General features: G+C 37.4%; 1 pseudogene; it reads right to left on the bottom strand.

The window, feature by feature from the left end:
- LOC109702687 (RNA-binding motif, single-stranded-interacting protein 1-like) overlaps positions 1–27633 on the bottom strand; it is a 113690-nt pseudogene that overhangs the window by 9052 nt on the left and 77005 nt on the right.

Below are 27633 nucleotides of genomic sequence, written 5' to 3'. Positions count from 1 at the left end.
GTTGTGTGGTTTAAATAATTTGAAATTTTTAAAAGTCCCCTATCAGATTAGCTCTGCAAGTGAAGAAGTTATCACGTTAATCCATAAAGAAAATCTGAAAAGTATAATCAGTAACACTTTTTTGGTGGGATTCAGGTTTGATCTCAGGCCTTCACACTTGCAAAGCAGGTGCTCTACCACTTGAGCCACTACTCCCACCCATTTTGCTCTGGTTATTTTGGAGATGGGGTATGGCAAACTATTTGCCTGTACTGACCTTGAACTGTGATCCTCTTGATTCCAGCCTCCAAAGGAGCTAAGCTTTTGCTAGGATTACAGACATGAACCACTTTCATGTGCTTGATTTCTAGAACCCATATTACAACTGACATTTCTCCTAACCCCAATTTTTGGTAAATAGAGGAGTCTAGATCCACAGATCAGAAACCCTCAACTACAGCAGAAGCCACTTTTGCATGAACTGGTTGAAACACTCAAACTTTTATTTGTTCAATATATATATGTATATATATATATATATGGCCCAGACTTCCTTTCATTTCACCTCCCAGAACCATGACCCCAGTATCCAAAATAACCTCATATTTCTGACAGGAAGACAGGAGAGGAGAGAATTTGGAATAAATGCTCAGTGGAACAAATGACATGACCAGAGCCCTACCTGAGCTACGGTAAGGGCATTTCCTCAGCACCAGTCTCTAGTGTCCTGACTTACAATCCATATAGAAACCATGTAAAGGTCACAGCTGAGGGACAAGGGGCACCGCAACAATGGGAGTTACATCTTAGAATTAGAGAACACTTCCCCTTACCTGCATTATGTCACACCAGTATGGCTCTTGTGTAATTAACAATGGATGACAGCAGAAAGGGATGAAAGTACAAGCTGTTTACTGAGTTCTCAGTGGGAAATTCAATGAAAACAGAAGGAATATGAGACATCCTACTCCTACAACTAGAAAAACCCCAAAGACAGCTTAACTCCGAGAATGGTTACTTAAAACTTCGCACTTAATAAAATTTTTTTACATTGGTCTGCTTCCCCATGTGCAATGATAGCTATCAATTAAAAATTAAAAGATATGCTAAGAGGGAAGACCAGTCTCCAGGATCAAGGCCAGCATGCAAAGTAGATTAATTATGACATGGTCTTTGAAATATCAGACAGGAAATTTAAAACTTTTATTAATAGATTAAGAGCTGTAATAGAAAAAGCAAACATGATGCCACAAGGATACAAAGAATGGGGCTGGGAATTTTTGAATACTTTAAACATTGCCTACACCATTGTGAAACAGTATTGTATTATTTGAAAGTGGCCTAGAGCAGGTGTAAATGTTTATTGCAGTATTTTGAGCAAGTAGCAAAAGTTTTAAAATGTGTATTTATAACTTTTAAAACAATTTTTGCAAATCATGCTAAGTAAGTTCTGCTGTTTTGCTACAAATTATATAATAAAGATAATTATAGATTTTTTCTTCCTTTACTTGTAGTGGAGTTTGAACTTAGAGCCCAGTCCTTGCTAGACAGGCATTCTAGCACTTGAGCTATAACTTTATCCCAGAAAATTAGTGTCATAGATTAAATATCATTTTTAGCATACAAAAAGGATATACATCAGCAAGTATTTGACTTGCAATCAATATTGAGTAAATGTCAAATAAAATTAAAGACGTTACTATTATTGATGTTATAGTGAGGAGTATATTTTTTCTGTAAAACATTAACAATTTATATGTTAATTTATAATATCAGAGGCAACAATGATAAAAATTTGAGAAGTATATAAATATTGCTTTATATGCTCCTTGCTCTAGTATTTATGTCTCTATGGGAAAAATGACTTATCCATAATACATAATTGTACACAGCTAGTATAATTTTCTTAAGGAATAGTAACACATTTTGACGTGTATTATAAGTTCATTAAATAGTTTAAGTCTAGCTTACAAATTTTAGATGCACATTTAAAATAAAAATGAATATTTCTATTATTAATAAAATGATTATTGTCCATTGCACAGAAGAGATATCTTCCCTTAATCTTTCTGGCCAGAGGGTTATACAATACTGAAAGAATCAAAATTTGAACACTTATTCTGGCCCACTGCCTCTTCCAACTCCTGATAGTTCATGGAGATTGTGGAATTTAATACTAAAAACTTACCCTCCTCCTTTTTCTTACACAAAAATTTTCTCTGGGCTAAACTAATATATGCAAAAGTAATACTCTACATATAATATACATATGGATTGACATGGAATTTAAAAATAAATCTGAAAATAATGAAGGATATTTTATATGAAAGACATAACTTGCTGATTGGTAATTTGCATATTTTAAGTATGCACTCATTTGCCTTGAAAATATGGCAAATTATAGAACATGGCAAAGTTCCTCTGTTCCTTAATTCTTCCTCTGTAGCTAATCACTGTATTGGAAATGGCAAATCGCCCTTTCCAATTTACATAAATGGTGATAATGTCTGAATTTTACATTCTCCATGAAATAGGTAGTTTTGTTTTGCTGTCAGAAAGTAGCATAATACAAAGAGTGCCCCTCTTTGAAAAGAAAATCATGGCTATCTAAGTGAAGTCTCCAGGATGCACACATAAGTGCCACTGTATTTCCCTCATCTCTAGAGCTCACCTGTATAGCAGGAGGCATTGATGAGGTCCTATTCCTACTTCATCTCTCATGCTGGTCACCATTATCAACAGGAGTGCAGTGTTCACGAGGGATTTTCATGTGCTTTTGAGTCCTCTCCAGTCTCTCACTCTTAACATGCTCTCATCCATGTTTTAACCACTCCTTCACGGTGTCTTCTAGTTTTACCATCTCCAGAGGACTAGATTGCTGCCTCGCATGGTTCAACTTACTTGATATATCAGATGATTCCAATTTGTTTTTTAACTAAAAAAAATCTTTGTTTATGTTATCAAATGAATACAAAATCTATCTATTTTCTCTTCAACAAAATTGGAAAACAGAGCAAAATAAATTCTGCCTGGAAGTGAGGGGGTGAGGGGAGAAGGATGGGGAAAGAGGAAAAGATGGGCCCAAACAATGTATACACATATGAATAAATGATTTAAAAATGAATAAAATGATCTTTGGCAAAAGACCAAACATAATTCAATGCACAAAGAAGAGTTCTCACCAAATAGTTCTGGAATAAAATGGACAAGCAATGTGCAGAAAAAGGAACGGAGACAGAGCCCTTACAGTGTTCAGAAAAAGTTATCAAAATTGATCACATATCTAACTGTAAAACACAAAAAGTGTAAAACTCCCAGAATGAGGAAGGGGAACACTTGGATAACATTGTGTATAGCAATAATTTTTTAGGTAGAACAATGAAAGGACAATCAATGAATAAAACTATTAAAAGCTGGACATCACTAAAATTAAATTAAATTCTGCTCTGTGAGAGACATTATTAAGAGCATGAAAGACAAGCCTCAGCCTGGAAAAAGTATTTGGAAAACACACAAATGATAATGGACTGCTAACCAAAATACACAAAGAATTCTTAAAACTGAACAATAGTAATGAGTGCAAAAACAAGCTAACCCAGAAAAATGGGCAAAGTTTCTGAAGAACATTTCACAAAAGAAGATGCAATAAAACAGAAAATAAGCAAATTTCAAGATGTTCTATATCAAATATCATAAATGAACTACAAATTAAAACAACAATGAGATACTGCTATGCACCTACAAGAATGACCAAAATGCTAATTAATGACCACACCAAATCCTGTTGAGGACGTACAACAGGAACTCTTACTCATTTCTGTTGGGAATGCAGAATGCTGCAGTTTATTTGGGAAATGTTAGCAGTTTGTTACAAATCTCAGTAATCTCTTATCCTATGTATGATCCAGCTATTTCACTCCTTGGTGTATATTCAAAAGAGCTAAAATGTATGCCCTGAATAAAACATGCATCAAAGAACATTTTTATTCAGAATTGCTTAAATTTGGAAGAAATCAAGAAGTCCCTTGATAGCAGCATGGATAAAAGCAGACTGTGATATATCCATTAAATAGAATATTAGTCAGTGATAAAAGGTAAATATATCTTTGGGTCTTAAAACGTCTTGGTGAAAGTAAATGAGATTCTATAAAAAAGAAGCCAATCTGAAAAGGCTGTATACTACTGAATTGCTATCATATTTCATTTCAGAAAAGGCAAAATTACAGGAACAATGAAAAAGCAATGATTTTCAGAAGATGTAGGGAAGCAAAGAAGGATGAACTGGTGGAGGACAGGGACTGTTCAGAGTAGTGAAACTATTCTATGGTAATATAGTGGTGGATGCATGCTGTTACATACTTTACAAGCATACAGTAGGTACAGTAGGAAAAGTGGACCCTAATGTAAATACAAATTTAGTTAATAATATGGTATTGATAATGCTTAAACAATTTTTACTACTGTCCTAACTAATGCAAGATGTTAATAATATACCACACTTTTTGTGTGTGGCAGGGAAGCAGGTGATGAGAGTGTGCTGGAAATCTCCCAGTGTGTTCTGCCCATTGTTTTTCCTTTATTATTATGTTGGGTAGGGGTACATTGTGTTATTTACAAAGGTTCTTAAAATGTATAAACTATTTCATACTTGAATTTACTCCCTCCACTGCTCACCTGTCTGCATGTGTGTACTGTAGCAAATCGGCATCCTGCATGGCTGACATTGCAGGCATGTATGTTACAATTCTACCTAATGAAAGATGACTCATCTGCTGGGCCAGGGGGCTGAATATAGAGACAGGTTATAGTGACATGGTGTGTTCTCACCAAGGGAGTTAAGATGGCACCAGGGTGCTATAGGATATGTGGTTGAGGCCGCATCCAGGAAGGACTTTTCACCTTGCAGGCAGATACAGAAGATGCAATATAGGATGTAAGAGAAGTTTGAGTGGTCATTCGGTTTGTAGCAATACTGTATAGTAAAGGATAAGACCATTCTGTATAGCAGCTGTAGTTAGGTCAGTAGTGAGTGTCAGTCCAGCCTTTCCTTCTCTATGCCATGGTCTTCCATTAGGGATGTATTTGTTTAGATTCTGTCTCTGCTGTCATCCGTCTGCAAACTTGCACAATAAAGGTTTTGTAGCAGCAGAAACTCCTGGGGCTCCTCACTGAATTTTCCATTAAAATGACTCATTACAGCTTTGCATTTTTCAATCCTGGCAAAGCCAACACCATGACTTGTGCTGTTGGAATCACATAGTCTCCTTGTAGAAATAACTTGCCCAAACAGTTTGAGCACACTTTCAAATTCTTGCTCTTCCATGGACAGTAAAAAATTAGAAATATACAGGTTTGTAGGACCTTGTTCCTGCTGCTTTGCCACTTGAGTTTGAACTCCACTGGTCTTCGGGGCTCACACAACTTTCTGATCTGCTGCAGGATAACCTTTGCATTTGTTTGTTGTCTTATCTAAAATTGCCTTTGTTGAGGCTATTTTGCCATATGGTTAGCAGAGCTTTGCCAGGTCCTGGTCAGTGGTGTGGGGGCAGGCCTCAGATATAGAGTTTTGCTTACTTGATCCCACCCTGAATTGCTATTGCTTCTACTGTTGTTATTATTGCTGGTGGGGCTGGGCCATGGCTACACTGGGACCAGATAACTGGCATCCTGCAGTTATCGCTGGCCCTGGGGATGGCATTGTCTCTGGGGAAGATCATCTCTGCAGGCATAGGCAGCAGTGGAGGGTGTGGGTGGGAGTGGAGTGGGAGAGGGGCAGGCATGGGCAGGGTGGGGCGGTTCCAGCAGGCAGAGGCTGCAGGCTCAGCTTCTCCTGCTCTCTTCTTATTTGTGCATGTTTTTTGTGTTGTTCAAGCATTTGCAAATTACAGAATATTTGCTTATACCTCCAAAGTTGAAATCATGCTGAAAAGTTAAGTGGTCAATGATTTTCAAATTAAGAGGATCTGAAACTCTTTAGTTGTTGTTCCCACAGTGAAAACTATTCAATGAAGACAAGTAGAAAAGTACACACTTAGGGAATTAATATGAGTAATTATGCAGTTCTAATACAATCTTGAAGTTTCAATACGAATAATTTTTGGGGACAGATCAATTTTTATTTCACTTGTTGAATTGTATTACATCCGCTTCCTAGGGTTAGAACGGTTATTTTTAGTTTTATTTAAGTATGTAAAGCAGATTAGTAAAGCATTATGTTGTGCATTAGTGACATGCTTAAGTTTTGTTTTGAAAATAGCTGTGATAAATTATAACTTGTCATCCACTCCTTCCCTCCAGGGGTAAATCCCAGATGTTATTTCACTTGTTAATACTAAACAAACTATTTCAATAGCATTATTTTGATATTTCTTTGTACATATTATATTTATTAGACTGACGTTCCAAGCATTTACATATACCAAAATGAAATTTAATACTTTATTTTATAGGAGCAGAAAATAATTCTCTGACAGTTTATTTTACTACACTTCTGATAATAGAATAGACAGATACAGTAAATAATATAATGGCAACCATTTTTAAGAAGCTATTTAAAATATGGATTGCTCCTATTTTCTTCTAATGAGTAGGTTTGATAATTGATTATGAGGTTGCTTAAATATCACTTTATCATGCAAAACCAAAATCTATTATTTTTTAATGCATTTTTGAGGAGAAAATGTTATTATATAATTCTCATTCTAATTTTTAAAGTAAATTGCAAAAGGGTAAATATTTACATTGTTTGTAGATATTGGGAAATCTAGAGGTATAGCCATTTAAAATATATATATTTTATACCAGTAATTTGTAATAGATAATTGTACTAAAAAAGCATACAATGTTTTAAAACACAGAATGCTCTAGGTTGTTCACTGTACTGCTTATTTAAAAATTCTGTTCCTAGTAGGGTGCCAGTGGCTCATGTTTATAATCCTAGCTACTTGGGAGACTGAGACAGGTAGGATCACAGTTCTAGGCCAGGATGTGCAAGTAATTCAAGAAGCCCTAACTACAACTTACCCAGACCAAAATGGGCTGGGGGTGTGGCTCATGTGTTACAACATGTGCTTTGTAACTGTGAATCCCTGAGTTCAAACACCAATCACATCAAAAAAATTCTGTTCCTAGATTCAAATAATATTCTACATACATTTACTTTATGTTCTAAAATTTTCATGCAGAGGAAGTAAAAACTTTCTAATTAATGCTTAAAGTTCTGACAAACACATAGAAAAACAACTTTAAAGCTGAAAATGCAGCCTCTCCAAAATGTGTGTTCACTGAACTTCATATATTGAGGATGTAGATTTTCAACTAATTTTCTGTTATTTATCTATGCCTTGCTCATTGACTGAGAAGGGCCTTGCTAAGGTTTTGCCATAGTTGGCCTTGAATTTTAGTCCTCCTGTCCTCCAGAAGTGAAGCATCATGACAACCCCATACTTTTCTATATGGTTGCTAGCAATTTACACTACCATCAAAAGTGTGTGAGAATACCTTTTGTTCATGTCCTTGGCAGCATGTGTTCTTTTTGTGTTTGAGGTATCAGCCATTTTGACTTTAGGAAATGATATCTTATTGTGGTTGCAAATAGCATTTCTCTGACATCTAATGATATGGACATGGTTTCATCTACTCAGTTGTCATCTGAAAATCTTACTTCAAAAAAATCTTTTCAGATTATTTGCACATATTAAATCAGACGATTTATTATTTTAATACTAAGGGTTTTGAGGTCCTTCTGTATTATAGATATTAACCCTTTATCAAATGGTTACCTAGAAAAGATTTACTCCTGTTCTGTAGACTGTTTCTTCTTGACAGTTTCCTTTGACATCAAAGCTTTCTACTTTAGAGGCTGCTGGAGAGTCTCAAGTGGTAGAACACCTACCTAGCAAGAGTGAGGTCTTGAGTTCAAATGCCAGCAACACTAAAAACCAAAACAAAAAAAAGCTATCTACTTTGGTGTAATCCATTTTATCTTGTTTCTTGCACTTTTGGGGTCTTGAAATTTCTCCCATGTTTTCCAATAGTTTCATAATATCGAACTGCACATTTAGCTCTTTAATCTATTTTGAGTTGCATTCTGAACATGATGAGAAGCAAAGGTCATATTTCAATCTTCTGAATGTGGATATCTAGTTTTCCCAGCATTGTTTATTGAAGAGGCTACTTTTGCTCCAATGTGTGCTTGTAGTGCCTTTGTTGAAACTCAGTTGGATGTCCATGGGTGTTTATATCTCAAGTCTATGTCTGTTCCATAGGTCTCTGTGTCTGTTTTTATGCCAGTACTGTGCTTTATTTTTGTTATGATGGCTCTGATATATGTCTTGAAACCAGTCAATGTAATGCCACTAGGTTTGGTATTTTTCTTCATGTTTGCTTTGGTTATTTAGGGTCTTTTGTGCTTCCACATCAGTTGTAGGATTATCTTTTCTTGATCTCTGAAGTATATTATGGTATTTATGTGGAGACTGCATTAAATCTGTAAATTGCTTTTGGTAGTATGGACACTTTCACAATATTAGTTCTTCGAATCCATAAATCTAAAAGTCTTTCCAGTTTTTTGTGTCTTCTTCAATGTGTTTCATCATCGTTTTGTCATTCACATTGCTGAAAGTTGTGAGTTTCTTGGATAAATTTACTACTATGGATTTTTGTGGCTTTTGTGAATTAAATTGCTTATGTGGTTTCTTTTGCAGCAGCTCATAATTGTGTTGGCTTTGTAGCATGAAACCTTACTGAATTCATTTAGGAATTGCAATAGATGATGGGTAGAGTCTTTCAGTTTTGGCATATATAGTATTACAGCATTTGTAAAAATGGAAAATTTGATTTACTCCTTACCTATTTATATACACCTTAATACATTCCCTTGCCTATTTGCTTTGTCTTAAACTTTCAGTATTTTTTGGAAAAAGAGTGATGAGAGTGTTCCAGATCTTAGAGGAAATGCTTTCAATTTTTCCTCATTTGGAATGATGCATGCTGTGGGTTTTTTACATAGAGTCTTCATTATCTTAATGTATTATCTTTCTTACTGACTTTCTCTTTCAGTGGTTCATGATAGAGTAATGTTGAATTTTACCAAGTGCTTCTCCTGATTTTTTTGGGAATTTTTACATCCATGTTCATCAAGGATATTGATCATGGTTTTCTTATTTTTGGTGTTCTGCTTTTGGTATGGGGATAATAATGACCTCAAATAATTAATTTGGAAATGTTCCTTCATTTAAATTTTTTGAACAATTTTAGATGAATTAACATAAGTACTTCTATATAAGTTTGATATAAATCAGCAGTGAAGGCATTTAGTCCTGGAGAGAAGTATTTTGTTTATTTTCTTTAATGTTCTCAGAGTCTCAGTTTCCTTGCTGAGTTTATCATCTCCATTGCTTACTTTTTTTCAAGGACTAGGATTGACGTTCTTACTTCATTCATCTGTTTGTTTGAATCTTCTTCAAGATCATTATTTTTAACCTAGACTTTTGAATTATTTGCCATTTCAACCATTTTGGTACAATTTGAGTTTGATTATTAAGGAGTTATAGGTTTTTTGAGAAATCAAAATGCCTTGCTTTTCTGTGATTCTTATGTTTCTATGTTATGATTTCATGTCTGGGCAGGATGGATATTTCTTTAAGATTATTTATTTCTATTTTATGGGATCTTCACAGTGAGAAGCCTTCTGTTGAGTTTACAATCTTAGAGTTATGATCCCTACTGCTACTCAGAGAAGAGAAATAAGTCACCAGCTACAAAAACAATTTGAAAACAAACTGATATTTAAATGCTGGAAATATCAACAACACATGTCTTAAGGGGGAAATAAATAAATTTTGACACTTCTGGGATAAAGTAGGAGATAAAAAATTATTAAAGCTAAAGATATTAATAATTAATAAAATAATGGTGGGGAAAGGAAAAAGAGAAGAAGAAGGGTAACAATAGAAGACAAGAATATGGGAAGAACTAATAGAAAATAGTAGTGAGGAAAAGCCTAAGAAACTAAGTACAGAGATGGATAAAACAAACGAAATCAAAAGAAAGGAACAAACAGGTCAATATTTCTTCCTTGCTGAGGATGGCAATTGACTTTTCCCCTCAGGATTGTCACTTGGCTTGAGGGGCAGCTCTTTTCCTCTCTGAATTCCAAAACTCTTGGATCAGAAGGGTTGTTTGCAGACTGAGCTCTGACCTGGATTTCTCTGAGCTGAAATCCCATGTGTGCTATGCCACATGCAGGCTCACTGATGTGAAGAGTGCAGGACACAAACCAAACTACTCCTATGGACCTCAGGCTGCATGGCTAGAGGGCCAATATGGGTTCAGCATAGGAAATTCCTGACCATGGCTGCTTCCCACAATCTCTTGATCCTCTAAGAGTACACAAATCTGTCAATCCAAGCAGACTGCACTCATGGGCAAGGCACAGGACTCTGGCTTATCCTATGCCCCTTGGCCTGACATTTTTCTGCCCTAGCACTCTCCCTTCTCATTTCACACAAGTCTGCTCACTCTCCTCTTACTAGCACCACTGATGACTGACCCTTGATGTACATTCTGTAGTTCAGCTCCCATTCCCACCTAAGTAGAATGAATCTGTGAATCTGAGTCTATAGTGCAGCTAGTTTCCTGGATCCACACTGATCCTATGGGCCATTGCTAACTTAGCTGCTGATGAGTGGGACCCTTTTAGTTTGGAAATGAAGAAATGAAGGGTGTTCTGGTCTCCCTGGCTGGTAGCAAAACTGGAGTTTCAGACTCAGGGCCCAAACTTTTGGCACTCCATATGCCATGTCTGCTCCCTTCCACTATGTGACAAACAAAGAGCTGTGGTAGAGGACAGATAAATCAGGCTTATGACAAGGTCAGTGGCCATGTCAGGGACAGAGGCAGAATCAGCACTAAGACCATCTTCTGCAATGTCTGGTACAAAGACATGAGCATAGAAAAAGGATTAGGGCAGGGATCAAAGGTACACATAATTAAAGAGTCCCAGTCATAGGGTGCTTTCTAGTAGTCAAATGGGGCTTGGTTGGTCATTATTTCAGTCCTTGTTCTTTGAGGGTTCTGGAGAAGTTATTATCAGTGTCTTCCCTTGAATTGCAGGACAGGTGACAAAGGGAATGATAGAGGGGGTGATTTCAAGTGTGATATATTTGATACATTGTAAGAAACTTTGTAAATGCCACAATGTACCTCTACCCAGCACAACAATAAAATAAAAATTTAAAAAGTTATCTGAACCTCATTGAAAAAACACTTTCATAATTGCCTTACATATAATACATATTCACTGTCAAGTATTCCACCCTACTAGAAAAGGGCTTTGTGCATGTAAAATCAATAGCTGACCCTTGGCTAAACCACAATTACTTTTGAGAGTACATTAAATAGCATGCTTCATAGTGGTACTTGGTAATCTCAACTGCTTTAGACATCTAAAGCCCTAAAACAAAAATGAATGTATTTTTCATTGTAAAAAGTGGGCAATCTAATCACTTAGTGAAGGAAAATAACATTTCTACACTTGTAGATGGGAAAAGTTCCTGAATACTTATGAATAATTAATATTTTTTATTTCTGAATAGTGCATGCAATATACTTCTAAACAGTTAATATGATACTTTGTTTTTCTTTTTTCTTTCTCTAACTTATACCTGATATTTTAGTTTTAACTTTGAACATGGAAATCCTAAGCATCATGAAAGAAGCAGCTAATAAGGTATTGCAATTTAGTGTCAATTGTTAGATAAGACAAAGCTAAACAGAAAGCCCAGAATAATAATGGAAATTTTCTCAACTAAATTCACAAGATTGGCTTGGTATTGGCAGACAAAAATTCTGGGATCCATGCTTAGTGGAAACACTGAATGCTGTTTTTAAAAATTATATTTACTAACACAGTTACATGGCATAAGTTCAGCATATAGTTGAACTTCCTAGTTTATTTATAGTTACTGAAAATGTTAGCAATTTTTCCAATGTCAACTTATCTGGAAGTTTACTGTAAAATGTTTCTTTCCTGATATGCTTAGGTTTAAATGTTTCTGTCTAGTAGTCCATTATAAGAAAATTACTTTATCATCCCAAACCTCAGATCCCATTTTCAGAACTGAAAGTACTTTTGAGAATAAAGTGTGAAAATGTTGATCATATCTACAATGTAAAAAATTTGCTATTTGTATTATGAAAATATTGACATTTAAAAAAATTCTAATTTATAATTTCATAAATGTAAAAGCAAATATTCAAATAGTACATAGTGGTTTATACTAAATTTATTAAAAATGTATGTACATCATGAGCGCTTATTATGCTAACAACCATATTCTAAATATAACCAAAAAAATTTAAATTTTTAAAAATAAAACAAAATATAATTTTCAAACTTACATCCATCAATTTATTAAATATGTTCTGTCTTGTTCTTTTTTTTCTGCTTTACAATATAACTTGGTGAATATTTCATAGAGGAAATATATATATATTTATACACAGATAAGTATGTATTTATGGTTTCTAACTTGTCTCTCCTGACCCATTGCAATGTTTTCCTTCCTTTCCATTTATCGTGCATCTCATATAACTAATGAACACATGGTTATAAAAAGGTTGCTGTCTCTTTTCCTTCCTCTCCACTGTAGAGGTTAGGAAGGGAAGAACCTCTGTAAGTGTTTCTGAGAAACATTCAAGATGATGTAAGTGAAATCTCAGCATGTGGAAAGCCATAGCCATTTGATTATGGATTCTTCATGGCTCAAGACTTTAACTATGATATTTGTTGAGATACATACATATATATTTATAATTCATATAATGTATATAATTTTAAGTGAATAAAAATATGTTCAATATTTACAAACATATAAACATAAATTATGTATTATATATGATGTAAATAACTTTGTGTATATTTGCATATAGATGTATACATATGTAATATGTATACATCAATCAAAAATTGCTTCTTCCTCCCATCAAGCCATCTGTCTGGCTTGAAGTGTATGGAAAGCTCTAAAGCTCAGGAAGGAGCTAATTTGCACACAGTTGCAAAAATCACACAGGGTAATTCTATAGCCAAGCTCAGAATTTGACATACATTTTCTTCCTCTCCATTGCCAGTGGATGTTTCTTTTTTTAATTTTTAGCATACAATCTGCACAGGAGGATATATGGTGACTTTTTTATATGCCCTTGCAATATATCTTAGATTTACCCCTCCAACATTTTCCCACTTCCCCCCTTCTTAGAAGAATTTCAACAAGTTTCTTTCTTCTATTTTCATATATGATTACAAATACATCTGCCATATTCACCCAAATCACCCTTTCACTTTACCTACCCACTTCCAAATGGTACCCACCCCTGGAAAAGACCTATTTTACCCTCGTGCCCTTCATTTTTTAAAAAGTATATATTAATAGTCCAAGGGAGTTGTGCCTTGGCACTCAGATATATACATATACATATATATATATATAGAGAGAGAGAGAGAGAGCAAGAGAGAGCTTTAATCAAATTAACGCCTCAGTTACTTATGCATTCTCTATTACCATGTATTCTAATATTCAACAGCTCATTATACAGTACATTATACCGTATTCAAATATTTTATTCCCTCTCTTGCCTTCCATAGTCCACTCAGAGAGACTCATTAACAAAATTTTGTTCTCTCTCTCACTACGTGTGCGCACATACATACACACACCCACACACATTTAGTTTTTAGTTATAGCTTCCACATATGAGGGAAAACTTGGGAACTTTGACTTTTTAACCTGGCATATTTTGGTTATCATGAAGTTCACCAGCTCCATCTATTTGTCTGTAAGCAAAATAATTTCATTCTTCTTTATGGCTGAATAAAACTGCATTGTGCAGTAGGTGTTACTAAAAGAAAAGCTATCTCCTGACCACTTTGCTCACACAGATTTAAGTCATATTGTGTTATCTTAAAATGACCCTCCTGAGTTAAATTCTGTATTGTCACTAAGCATAATTTTCAGTTTCCCAGAGGTTTGGATATTGGGATTTCCCAGAGGTTTAAATGCTCATTGAACAGTGATACTTGAGATGTTTTTACTATAAGAATGAATAGAAATCCCCCTCAGAGGTTCATCTTGCAAGATGAAAACTTCAAGCAGTGTTTGCTTGTTTTTTCTGAGATAGTAGACAAAAGCTAAAATTTTAGGAACTTCTTAGACTTGAAATTTATTTAGCCTTTTCTAACAAAGAGTTAACACAGAAAAAGATACATACACAACATGAATACAGAGATGTTGGGCCTTTTCCTCTTGTACCAGCCACTCTATTGGGTGAGGAGTTAGTGTTTTCAGGAAAAACTGTATCACATACCTGAAAGGTAACCTAAACAACCCTTATCATCAGAAACCCCTAGGCAGAAGTGCTACTTAAAGCAAATTTACTGAGAGTTTAATAATGTATTACTGAGCTGTACAACCTACAAAATTAATGAATTGAAGTTAACTGAAAGTAAGTATAGTTAGAGAATTCATTTATGTTTTTATTTGGTAACACAGCAGGCAATTGCCATTACTTATTCCTCTACTTATATTAATTAGGAACTCTATGATCTTGTCTTATGTGTAAGATTTCGCTATTGTTTGTGTTTATTGATACAGAATATATTTTAATTCTCCCAACACATTTACAAATACACTCAAGATAAGTCCTGAAACGTGACCTTTGAAATGAACCAAGAGAGAAGATATTCTATGTAAAGACTACAACTTAAAAGATGGAATTTGTTTTCATAGTCTGGAGATGAGCATAGAAAAGAATAAGTAATTAGTACAGCCTTAAGTACCATGTATGTAATTAACTGCCCTCAAAGGCCACAGTTTACTGAGAAGGGATCTGTGAAGATATAAGAACTGAGAATTCAGTCAATAGCTTTAAAATCCCTGCAGAGGATTGGGAGTATTCATGACTCTTGAAAATCTCACTTGTCCAGACAAGTTACCTAGTGAAGATATTCTAAGTTCTCTCATTCCTATCTCAGAATCTCCATAGAGATCCTGTGGGAGTTTGAGAAGACTTTCAGTAACCTGCACTGTCTATCTTGTTATCCAACCCTTAACCAAATCTCCCACTGCCCTGCCATCTGATGAAACCTGTGGTTTACCAATGGTCAAGGATTGTTTGATGAGCTGATTCAGATAGGTATGGATCTATTACAGCTGTTTGTCCTGGAAAAATCCACTAAGCAGATATTTAAACCAATACAGCCCAGTACAAAGAAGCGAGTAGAATCTTTTGCAAATCTGAGTTAGAATAATAATGCAGCCCCCAAAGGGTGTCTACAAAAAGAAGATCTTTCCTGGTCACTGTAGAGAGCATGGTATTTTTATTAATTGGAGAGAGGTCTTGTGGGTATTTTCAGTTAAAAATGCCTAATGGTGCTATGGCTTCTTCCCCTAGAAATTAGGCCTTACCTCCCTATAAATGACACATCTAAAAAGTTCATGGACCATTAAGGATTGGTACAACCTTGTCACCTACCTATTCAGAGTAGCTAAAAGAAGGTCCTGAAGAAATGTACCATTTGTAGCTCAATTCTGGGCAAGAAGGTATAATGTTTCTGGGTTAATGGTTGCAGATGGCTGAAACTAGATAGGAGCTTGTCTTTGAAAGATGTATGGGACACAGGTAATGATGTGAACTGCAGACAAAACTCACTAAACCAAGTGAGGCCTCATTTTTATCTGGAGGGAAGACTTGGACAGGGCACCTGTACCTAATAGAGCCTGGCATCCCTAGATCCTCCCTTCCTTACTGTTCTCACTCCATGCAGAAGCACAGAGACCTGGAAGGAAGGAGCTAGCTTAAGAGCATGTCCCAACAAAGCTACATTTATTTACTGTGACACACAAATTCACCCATGTGTTACAGACCCATCCTACTCAAAACCCTATACCATCAGCCTTCTACCCTAAAATCCCCCTGCCTTCTGTCCTCCCTTCCTACTCTATGACCCAACTGGGTCAGTAGAGATAAGAGCACCCTTTGGCTCTCAGGGAGCAGGATGTACCTAGGGTGAAATCTGGTTCAGACACAACTTCAAGTGAAGCAACCCTTAGACCACATACCCACCAACATCCATGGTGGCTTCAATACATCTTACTTCTCTTCTTGGTGCCTAACAACTCACAACTCCTCTTCTTAGGCTGTAAAGCAAAAACCACCCCACAAGTCAAGTGCTAAACTGACTCTCTGCAGGAACTCTGTTCCAGAACCAATGAGTCTCCTATGACAGCTTACTTCTTGAACTTTGCAGGTGATGGGGTATCTGGACTGAGGTATCTTTTCTGAGGAGTGGATGGCTGGAGTGCTTGGGCTCCATTGCAGAGAAGGCTCCTCTTAGGACCCAGTTCCTGAAACAGCCCACAGGGCAGCAGACAGTACTGGGAGGAGAGCAGGTAGTCCAGGCTTCAGATGTGCAGATACAATAGTTTGTGAAAAGCATAAAGAAGGATAATACAAATGCCATCCAGAGCATTGGGCTAATATGAGCTTTAGGGAGGACCTTGTCAGTCTTTCAGTGAGGCTGATGGCTTTGTGATTGGAGGCAGGTTTCTAATGTTGTAAATTCTGTGTGGTTGTGTTTGACATGCTGGTGTTAAGTAGAGATGGAAACAAAGTTGCAGGGGAAAGCATCTCCTTGGAGTGACTCAAACCCTCTGTTTGCTCCTGTCCTGCAGGACTCTCTCTCTGTACTTCCTTGCATGACCATGCATATGTGCATGCTGAGGATGGCAGGGCAGGGGCAAGTGTTATAGCTCACTATGGATATCACCATCTCTATGGCCATCACACTCCAGTTGCTACCAGCATCCATTCCTGACCTTCTGATAGTGACCTTTAGGCAGAAGCACAGAGGCATGATCCCAATGGTCATGGCTCCAATTGTGGTGCCCAAAATCTGTGATAAAAATACAAAGATAATGGGAACTCAGACAAGACCCTTCTTAGTCATGGTCCTGTACCTCACAAGTGCTCATACCACTGGGTTCTTACCATCCATAGGTCCCTGCAAGGCAAAGCTGTTCTTTGACTTAGTGTTCTTCTGAGGCAAGAAGAGCACTGGAAGCATTGAAACCATTGGTGGTGGCAAGGATAGCCTCCTGACCTCCTCTCATTTTTCTATTGACTTCTGGCATTTGAAGTGTGAGGGGGACAGTTTATATTGGGGTGAACTTAAATGTGGCACTGTTTATTTAGTGTCCTTCACACTCAGTAAGCAAAGGTTGATTAAATCTTAAGTGTTAGATTAGCTTTACCTAGCTCAGCAAAGAAGAAGCTCATGCCATTGAGAAATGATTATCGTTTTCATAGACTTCCTTGTTTCATGTTTGAGATTTTTTAACATTAGCCAAAACCTAACCCAGCATTCGTCATCTGATTAAGTCTTTCAGTGACATTAGTGACTTTCCAGAATTTAATAATAGGGTTTTGCTCAGCCTGATGTGTCATGATGGACTAGCTGTGCATGCTAATGTCTGTCAAAAATCAACAAAAGTGTTAAATGAGAATCAGATGTGTAAAAGGAATTAACAATGTATGAGTGTTCAATTTATTATTAAATTGTATATTATGCAAATACATTTATTAATGTTCATATATGTATATGTAGATAGGGTATCAGTAAGCATATTAGATCATGTGAGAAAGTGTTTTCATTTTATAGACCTTGAAATTATGGGTGGTTGTTCAATAAAAATGTGATGTCATGCTTGGCTTCTTGGGAATGGTAGAAATTCATGGGCATGAGTGGTTTTCTGTATGTGTTTTTGGGTGTCTGTTGGGAAAGCAGTTGTATGAATTCATAGTGTGTGATTAACTTGTAAATTGAGTGGTAAGTATTAATATGTGTCTTCACACGTGTGGTTGATGGTGTCTGTGTGGATAATTTAGGTATAAAAAATTCAGGATGATGTTTGTGACATTGTGTTAGATTGACTGTGACATCAGAGGATGTTAAATGTAACACTTGTAAAATGATAACTGGAGTTAGGTGTGTGTAATTTCCATTTTGGAATGTTTTACCAGTGTTTTCTCAATAATTGGTGTGATTTGAGAGAGTATCAGGGCAAAATTGGAAAGAAACATGTGCATATGCCTGTGGGCAATGTTAAGTAAATATGCAATGCTATAATGTCAAGTGTAAGTGTACAATGTGTATTTTTGAGTGGATTGCAAAGTATGTGGTGGGAAATGTAGGAGGATTGTTTGTGTATTCCGGATGTAGTGGATGGTTATTTTTCTCTCCAGTTTTCAGGATTTGTGAATGTATATTTAGCATGGGAACACTAGTCTATGACTAATAGGGGAAAGGTAGAATGAATACACATAATCAAGGCAGGTATTTTGTATGATTCTTCATATGGAACATGAAGAAGTTATTTATTTGTGTATATTTGGTAGTATGGGTCTGTTATAAAGAATTACTTGTAATTTATAAATATATCTGATTTTGTGTGATATTTTTGCTTGTTTAGAGTTACATGTGTATGGAGTTTATATTTACTAGTGTATGTTTTATGTATGTGTATGTGGTTTCTTATAGTTTTCTTTCACTTTTTGTGTTTTTATGCATGTGTGTGCACATCGGGATTGGAAACTCAAGGCCTCAAGCAATAGAGGTTAGTGGAGATTTTTGTCTATGTATGTATCTAAACTTTGAGTATAGTATCATGGCTTCTCTGAATGTTTACATTTGGGGTCTGAGAATAGAAAAAGCACAGACGTCCTCTTTGTGTGTATTCTGCAATGGAATCCTGGAAATTATGGTGGTGCTGTTTTCACGTGTTTAGTCTCCTGCATTTAGTAAGTATATGAATAGGGATCACTGAAGTTTGTTGAAATTATTTTAAGGAAATGGGGTAGGAAATACAACTAGAGTATAACATATGTATATATGGAAATGTCATTAAGAAACCCCCTAAAGAACTATAACATACTAATTAAAATGTTTTAAAAATAAGTAAAGATTTTTTGTGGCTGTGAGTATTTGATTTCACTTAATATATGGGTGAATGTTCTAGTAGATGTGGGAGGTTCATTGTGTGTTTGAAAATATGCTTTGTAGATTGTGTGTGCCTTCAGGAATTGTGGAATATATGTATTTTGGGACTGTGAAATTTCACATGGGTCTTTTTGAGTGCTTCATGAGAAAAATGATTATATATTTGGTGTTTTTCTAAAGCCTTTGCATATTGGGTTTTCATTCTGCATAAATGGGCAGTACATTTGTGGCATGAGTTTATTTAGGGTATGTATTGTATGTTTGCATAATTGGAGCAGTGACATGTGAACATTAAGGATGAGTAGGGATTTTCTGTAAAAGCTTATGTATTAACAGGTGGTATATCTGTGTTTAAGTTGCAGGTGTGTGTGTGATCATTAATTATGAGGGGTGTGTGATTTGAACATATCTGCTGCAGTTTTCTTTGTACACTGGGGTTGAAGTTGAGGTTCTTATTCAGTTGGACCCATATATTTGTATGAAAGTACAGGAGTTAGGCAGAGGTAGCTTGTGTCAGTCAATGGTGCTCAGTGGTTCCTGTCTATGTTCAGTGGCTATAGGTTGCTACTCGGACAATAATCCTCATGGGACAATTTTACCAAGGAAACTAACGGCAAGGCTTTCTTGCCTGCCCATGTGATTCCTAAGTAATCAATTACTCGCTCCCACACCTCTAGTGTGTGAGTGTGTGTGTGTTTTACATATGACCAGGGTTTTGTGTGAAGTAAGAATATTCAGGCAAAAATGAGTAGAGGTATCAGAGATCTACATCAGGGGCTATGTATCCTTGTGGTTTGCATTGACCTTATTGTTCTGAGCTTTTGTTTTTATTTTAACTAAGTCAATTAATTCTCTATGGCCAAAGAGTCCTCTTTTTAAGCAAATGGATTCAGAGTTTGTTGTATATTGGGAAAATAGATATCCTCTAACATTTGTGTAGTACTAGAATCTAGGTGTCAAAATAGCTGGGTATGGTGGACAAACAATTGTGGAGAATATAAACAACAAAGATATGTTTTCTGTGTGACTTACTGTAGTCATAAAATTATGATGATCAGGTGTTCAGACAAGTCTACTCTTCTTTTCTGCCAAGTGTCTTGAGAATGATCTGTCCATTCCTTTGAATACAGTAATGGAAGGAATACCTCCTCTATAGGCTATGGCTGTTGAAAGTCTGCAGAATCTGTCTTCATTTGACCCTTGGGGTAGTAGAGCTCTTAGGTATCAAGGAAGTCATCTGTATAACTAGCTCTGAGACAAACTATATGTTAATGTGATGTTTCACAGCTATGTAGGTCCTCCTAAGCTCCCCAGTAATGAGAGGTTTTAATTTCTGTTTTGGAAACCATAATCCAGCACATCATGTTTTGAAGAAATATTTGCTTCTCTTTTCTAAAGCCTTGAGGTCCTCATGTTCTAGGAAGATCACATGAACATCGTGTTTTTCTAATAAAGTAGTCTGATTTATTTCATTTTTTTTCATTTTTTTTTCATTGAGTAGATGGTCAAAGAGAGAGATACTCACTTTCAAAGTTGACACTTACCATGCCTCCCTGGGCCACACCATAGGCTTTCTACATCAGGCTAATTAATATGTGGTGGAAATATCAAGTCCCCAGAACTTCAAGGTATGTTCAGCCAGTATTGCTGGCTGATTTAGTCAGATCAATAGTGAGATTTGTACAATAAATTATAGTACAAAGATTTGAAACTTTCAAATTTGTCCAGAAAGTAGTGGTGTAAAAGTGAGGCCAAGAAGGGTGTTTGCCAATGACATTGGTCGATTATAATGAAGTTAACTACTTTGCACCTGGTAGAAAAATACCTTGAGGAAATCTCAGAAATCAGTATACCCAATCACCCACTGACAGATGATATTTTATTTGAGAAAACAACCTTAGGACAGCCTGATTACACACGGCCACCTGGGATATCGTTTCCATTTTCAGCCATCAAGACACTCAGAGGTCTCTGAGAATACAGTGCAAGTGGTCTGACTACTATTCATGGTAGCAACAGAGCTTGATATCAAACAAGTAATGCTAGTGTTGCAGGCATGGAGAATGCAATAGGTGTGGGGTCACAACTCTACTAAAATTTCAGAGGAATACATGGGAAGTAAAGCAGTGTGTGCAACTGTCAGAGTCCCTGAAAAGCCAAAGAGAGGGTTATGTATGAAACTTTAAACCTAAAGCTGCCATGTATACACAGAAATGTTAATGATGCCAGGAATGTGAATTCCCTCCTTAAGGAAGCCAAGGTAGCAAGTTCAGTCAACCCAAGGTGACAAGAGTCCTCTTGATTCCTGCTCACTAGGTGGGGGTACACTGTAGTATTTACAAAGGTTCTTACAATCTATCAAATATATCATGCTTGAATTCATCCCTCCACTGCTGTCTTTCATTTCCCATCCCCTGACTCCTGAAACAGTTCCAACAGGTATCATTTGGCATTTATATGCATGTGTATACATTATTTGCAGAATATTCATACTTCTACCCATTTCCACCACCATCTACCCCCTGTCACCAGTGCCAACCCTCTCTCCCCCAGCAGAAATTGTTCTGCCCTCCTGTTCTCTGATTTTGTAGAAAACAAATATCTTCCCAAGGCCTTGAGGGACCATATCCTGCCACCATTGAAATGGACTTGCAGGATGTAATGTTTGCACTGCTAGGTTTCAGTCTTCCTTTGGTCTCATACCTAAATACTGTTTTCCTCTTGGTCCATTTTGAAATGGGAACATTTACCATGTGCCATTGTATCTTGCAAATTTGTAAAAAAATTTCTTTTTGATTTTTACAGAGCCCTACAGCTAAAAGCCAATGTTTTGGATCTGTTGCCACCCATAAGAGCCATTAACTCAAGAGAGGGTGTGATGTGACCAGAGAAAATTTTATTTAGCAAGAAGATTAAATGTCAGAATATGAATGGCTAAGACGAGGGTAAGTTTGTGTAGACCACTTACAGAACATTTATACAGCTGTGGGGAATCAAGTCAGGACCAGGTGACTAAGGCAAATCCCTAAGTGACACCTCTTGCAAACCCAACCTGTCCCTGCCCATCATCATAAGATGATCAGGCAACAAGAAGCAGGTCAGGGATGAAGAGATGGCAAATAGTCCCAGGTGTCTTGAACCACATCAAAGACTCCTGAGGTTATGACCAGAAAGTCTAGAATGATGAGCTGGGAGAAACAAGTCCAGGAGACTTTATGACAATGTAGAAGCTAAACTGAGAGAATTGTTTTGCTTCCTTCATTTCTGTTTCTTTTTTGGGGGGTTGGACTGAATTTATTAGGGTTTTTAAAATTTGTTTAAGGGAGTTACACAGGACAAAAGCAGTAGGGCCAGAGGCAAATCATTTGGTTATCTAATTGGCTGTCTTCCCCTGACCACACACTCTCCATTCTCACCCTTTTCTGGGACATTAAGTCACGTGCATATATCATGTGCACATCTTCTGGGCATGTGGCCTTCACAAGCCTGGTGTGAATTTTTCCCTTTGCTCAATTCCCAGTGTGAACATATGATTGACTGTTATTCTTCCTAACCTTGGCCTTCAGCCTCAAAGCAAAGGCAGTCCCAAGGCCACTGATGCTTGGGATTCTTGGAGTGCCAAACAGAACACTAACACACCCCTGACAGATGTTGCAGTATCCAGAGTAGGAAGGTGTCCAAGGGAGTGCCCTAGACAATTTTCCTCCTGAATACATGGGTGATATATCCAAGGAGACACAGCTGTGGAAATCCTGCTCTCTCACCATGTAACTCTAGATCAAGTCCTCAATTCACTTTTCTGCAATCTCATAGTTGATCCATCTAATTGTTTGTGTCCTCCCATTCTTTCATACCTTTTCACAGGATCTCTTCCACGGACATGATGGACAAAAGCCACATAATGAACTGAAGCACTTGGCTGTAATTCTTTAGTCATGGTGCAAAATTCAATCTCCATTCCCAGCTGATGTGACCCAATGCATGCTTTTGACCACATCACCCTTGCAGCTGTCAGGCCTTCATCCCAACGTGGGCTCTTACTCCAAAGACCATAACATTAACACTAAAGATGGGTAGCACCTCCAGATGTTACTGAGATTGTGCCATATTGGCATATATTATAGACTGAATGATTTTTTTCAATGATTTTGATCATAGAGTTCATAGATTGAATTCCTAAACTCTAATGTGAGGATACTTGTTAATGGACGCTTAGTGAAATCTACAGCTAGATGTGGTTATCAAGGTGGGACTTCTAGGATGGGATAGTGCCCTAGTAGTAAAAGAAAAGGCAGCCAAAGCCCTCTCGGCCATGTGATGACACAGGAGATGTTGCTGGGTAGAGGAGGTCTCATTAGATGAATGTGCTGGTGTCTTGATTTGGGACTTTCAACCCCCAGAACTATGAGAAAGAAATGTCTGTGGTTCCCACCCCCAAGTCTACAGCAGTCTGTACATTGGCTGTGCTGACTGAGACAATGTACAGAGGATCTTGGAATTAATTCCAAATTCTGGCTCATATTACAATAGGAACCCTTGGTGACTTTTTGTCTTCTGTAGGAATATGATAATTATTGAAACTCATGATTTGCTGTGCTCACAGGAGCATTATAACCCAGTGGTATAAGGCACATCATGTTGTTCCCCTATAGAATCTCAAGGACAATGTCCCAGCCACCTGGAGAGAACACTCACATGAAGAAGCAGGAAAGCACTTTCACATCAGGGATATTCAGAAGGTTCCCCTGGAGCAGTGTCTTGAAATGCTGCCAGTGCCAGATATTCCCATACTCACTCTCATGAGTGCAGATGTCCTCAAAGACTGTGACCTTGTCCTAAGACCTTGTCAGGTCACCCTCAACACACAGAGTTTATGGTTGTGGTACTGCACTCACTGGCAACAGGATGAGGTCAGCTAAGCAACGGGTGTTGGGGTAATGGAAAGTTCCAAGAACCAGTTTCCATTGCCAGCCTGGCTACCATGCCTTCTGGGCCAACATAACAGTGTTCACAACAAGTGCTTCTAAGACTTGGGTAATGTCCTCCTCTGTGTACCCCTAAAAATAACCCTGAAACACTGAGTTGGTGCAGTGGCTAAATTAGGGTATGCTACTGATTTTGGTAGCTTTCTGATGGCCTCACTTTTCCTCCAACTTGGGCAATGATATTGAAAGGCATAGCTCCACTCAGGCCAGAACCACCATATCATGCCACCAAAGATGGCTTGATGAAAGCAGGCAGCACCAACAGGCTCCCATGAGGGAGCACTGTAGTTAAAAGGGGTGGAAGAAGCTAGTCCCTAGATTGGCCAGTGTGCCAGGGGCAAGTGGGGTAAAAAGGTCTGTGAATTGTGACATGGAATACCAGGATTTAGGGTCATTTATGGTGCCAGCACTGGAGATGCTGTGGAGACAAAGAGGAGGGACTAGGCAGAGGAGAAAGGCTTTCTCTGTTCCAGAGAGTCACTGGGGATTCAGGCAATAGTTCTCGTTAGGTCATGGTTGTGGGTCAAGAAATTGTGCAGTTTGCAAACATGCCCAAATGAATTTTATGCTCTGTCCCTCTCACATAACCACCAAATTTTAGTACTGCTCCCACATAAGAGAGAGAGAGGGGGAGAGAGAGATAGAATCAGAAAAAGATTTTATTTAGCTACATGATGACATGTCAGAAAATGAAGGGGCTCAGCCTGGAGTCATCTTGCCTAGACCACCAACAGAAAGTTTTTGTACTATACTTTGTGAAGTATAATCTCAGTCTCAAGCAAGGTTGAGGGACAGACAAGTTGTTTTCTTATAAATTGGTCATTTCAGGAACATGGGTTGACAGACCATCTTCTCTCAGTCCTGAGGTCACAAAGATATCCCAGAGTTTTGAATCTGAGAGAAGAAGATCATGTAGAGATTTGGTATTTGAAGTTCACTGCAACTGGATATTTCACAGTCAATCCCACTCTACACAATTATGTGGAGCAGGATGCAAGGATGCAAGCTCTGCTCATAAGAAATGTTTATTAAAGGCTTGTCTGTAGACAGAAAATAGATGAGTGAATGACTTGAGCCAGGATTATGAAGGGGAATAAATTCAGAGGGGACGAGGATGGACACATATTAAGGTTGATTGTGGAGGTGATTATGTAATTTTGCCAATAAATTGCAATAAAAGCATGGAATGATTGTTATATAAATTGTAAGCAAAGCTGTTCAAAAATAACCACAGAAAAAGTAGTAGCATTGTCTCTTTCAGAAGTCTGTTACAGATTCTGAGAATAAAACCTATCACTTGTTGTGCATGGTAGTGGCCTCCTGTAATCCCAGCACTTGGGAGACAGAGACTTGAGAATGTTGAGTTTGAGGCCAGATTTGGCTATGTAGTGCCTCAAAAAACAAGATCTTGTAATGTAATTCAATGGGAGATCATGTGCCTATCATGTTTAAGTCACTGGGTTTGATTCCACAATACTACAAAAAACAAAAACACCTATTCTTCTATCACTTGCCCATTTCAATGAATATTACTGGCAAGAAAGGAAGTATCAAGGGCACAGATGCAACATTAAAATGTTTATAGTGACTGCATATGCAAAAAAACAGAAGTTTGTAAGGCATATGCAGAGGCAGGTTTCACCTGGGTAGCTTCACCAGGCCAGAAAAATGAAGTAAATGATAGTAGTTTATGTAATACTTCTCTGTTTTTGATTACAGAGTTTGGATAAAACTTTTTTTGATACAGAGTAGCTGCATAGCCCAGTCTTGCCTGGAAATTACTATTTGGCCCTGGCTGGCATTGGTCTTGTGATCTTCCTGCCTGAGCTTCCAAAATGCTTGCGGTATAGGCATACACCACTAACCAGGCCTGGCGATATAACTGTTTTTAAATATTTGCAGTGCATCTGTTGTTCTGGCCAATGCTGTGTCCTGGGGGAGGGGCATAGTTTCTTTACCAACAGAGCTCAGGGACAAGATGGGGGATCCCTGTCAGTACTCCTGTGTTTTGCTCAATGTCTTTGGTCTTGTCAACTGAAAATGCTCTTAGAAACAAATGTTTCAAAAAAAAAAAGGAGCCAGAAAGGAGGGGGAGGGGAAAGACAAGGTCAGAAAGAATACAAGAGAGATAATCCATAAAATAGGAGAAAGAAGACCACAACAAAATAAAATACCTTGAGTTAGCAAAAAAACCAAAAAAAAAAAAAAAACCCATGAAAAGTACTCTAAAAGAAACACAAACTGCAGTTGGAAGTACTTTTGGTAGAGGGCCACCCAAGTTTTGCATTCTGATTGCTTATTACCCATGAAGAAAATTATCCAATCAAATTTGTTCTATGGGTTCCTTCTCATCCAATCAGAACAAGCGTCCTGGGAGCCCTCATTTGAATACAGAGTCTATAAAAGGGCTGCTCTGGGCCACCTTCGTCATTTTTTCTTTTCTTTTTCGTGGGGTGCATGTGTGTGTGCTGTCTCCCGGCCTCCAGCAGGAGAAGTGAGCAGCTCAGATGGACTCTGTATGGTAGGTGAAACACCAGGTGATTCACCTCCTCCTGTTGGTCCGGGCATTAGTGTCCCCTGACACTGTTCTTTCTGAATTTGCAAGTTCTCCTTTGGATGCTCCTCTGGTTGTTTCAATGGTGTAGTTTTCTTTTGTGGAGAGGAGGTTTCTGTTACATCATCTTTGTTCGCTCAGGAGTCTTAAATTGTCACTGAAGATCCTCTGACACAGTAGAGATAACATTTACTGTGCGATACATGGCATTTCTCCCAGAATTGTGCCTTACTGATGATTCTGCCTCTCCCAAGTTCAGGCTGCAATCCCATAATTGCCTGTGTTAGGTTTCTGAGGAGGGTGTTCTTTCATGTTTGTTGGTAATTTGCTAAGTTTCATGAGTGAGCTTTTTAAATATACATCTAGCTACAAGTACCATGTAAACATCAATAGGCCTTGCATTTGATCTTTCTTCTAAATTAACTGGGAGTACCAAATCTTATTGCTGGGTCACAGGTCCCCTATGCTGTTTTTGCATTTGAGAACCAATAATGCTCTTGATATGAATTGGTTGTGTACATTTATAATATGTTAGGACTTTGGATGCCTTCAGAGTATGTTGTTTCTTCTGAAATTGGTTTTTAAAACCTTGAAATCATTTTAAATATTGTATTTTTAGGTTCATGTAACGATAGGGCAGGGGCTATTTTCAGAATTGTGTCTAAATGTGTGGCATTTACTTGGTGCTAAAATGTTGAAGTGAAGTATTTGCAAATTTGGTTTTAAAAAGTCAATGTCACGTTCCATACAGCAAGGAAGTGACAGTCCAACTGTGCATGTGCTGAGCTGCAAGGTTTCTGGCATAGTCTACTTATCAGATTTCATTTAGGAGACATAAATCCAAATTTTAATAATAATACCAACACAGTAACAAGAAGTAATTAAACATCAATCACATTGAAGTCTCTTCTATGCTTGGGACTCTGTGCACCTGCGCTGGTCACACATCCACGAACATGACCCCAGATTTTCATTTTAATAGGCTAATTTGCACCCATCACCAATGAGTTCCTACATACAAATACATTGGATATTTGAAAATTCTGATCATTTTATTTTTA

This window comes from Castor canadensis, chromosome 18 (assembly GCF_047511655.1).
Source record: "Castor canadensis chromosome 18, mCasCan1.hap1v2, whole genome shotgun sequence".
Taxonomy (NCBI): domain Eukaryota; kingdom Metazoa; phylum Chordata; class Mammalia; order Rodentia; family Castoridae; genus Castor; species Castor canadensis.
The sequence above is the reverse complement of the archived record's forward strand: the minus strand, read 5'-3'. Positions and strand labels throughout refer to the sequence as shown.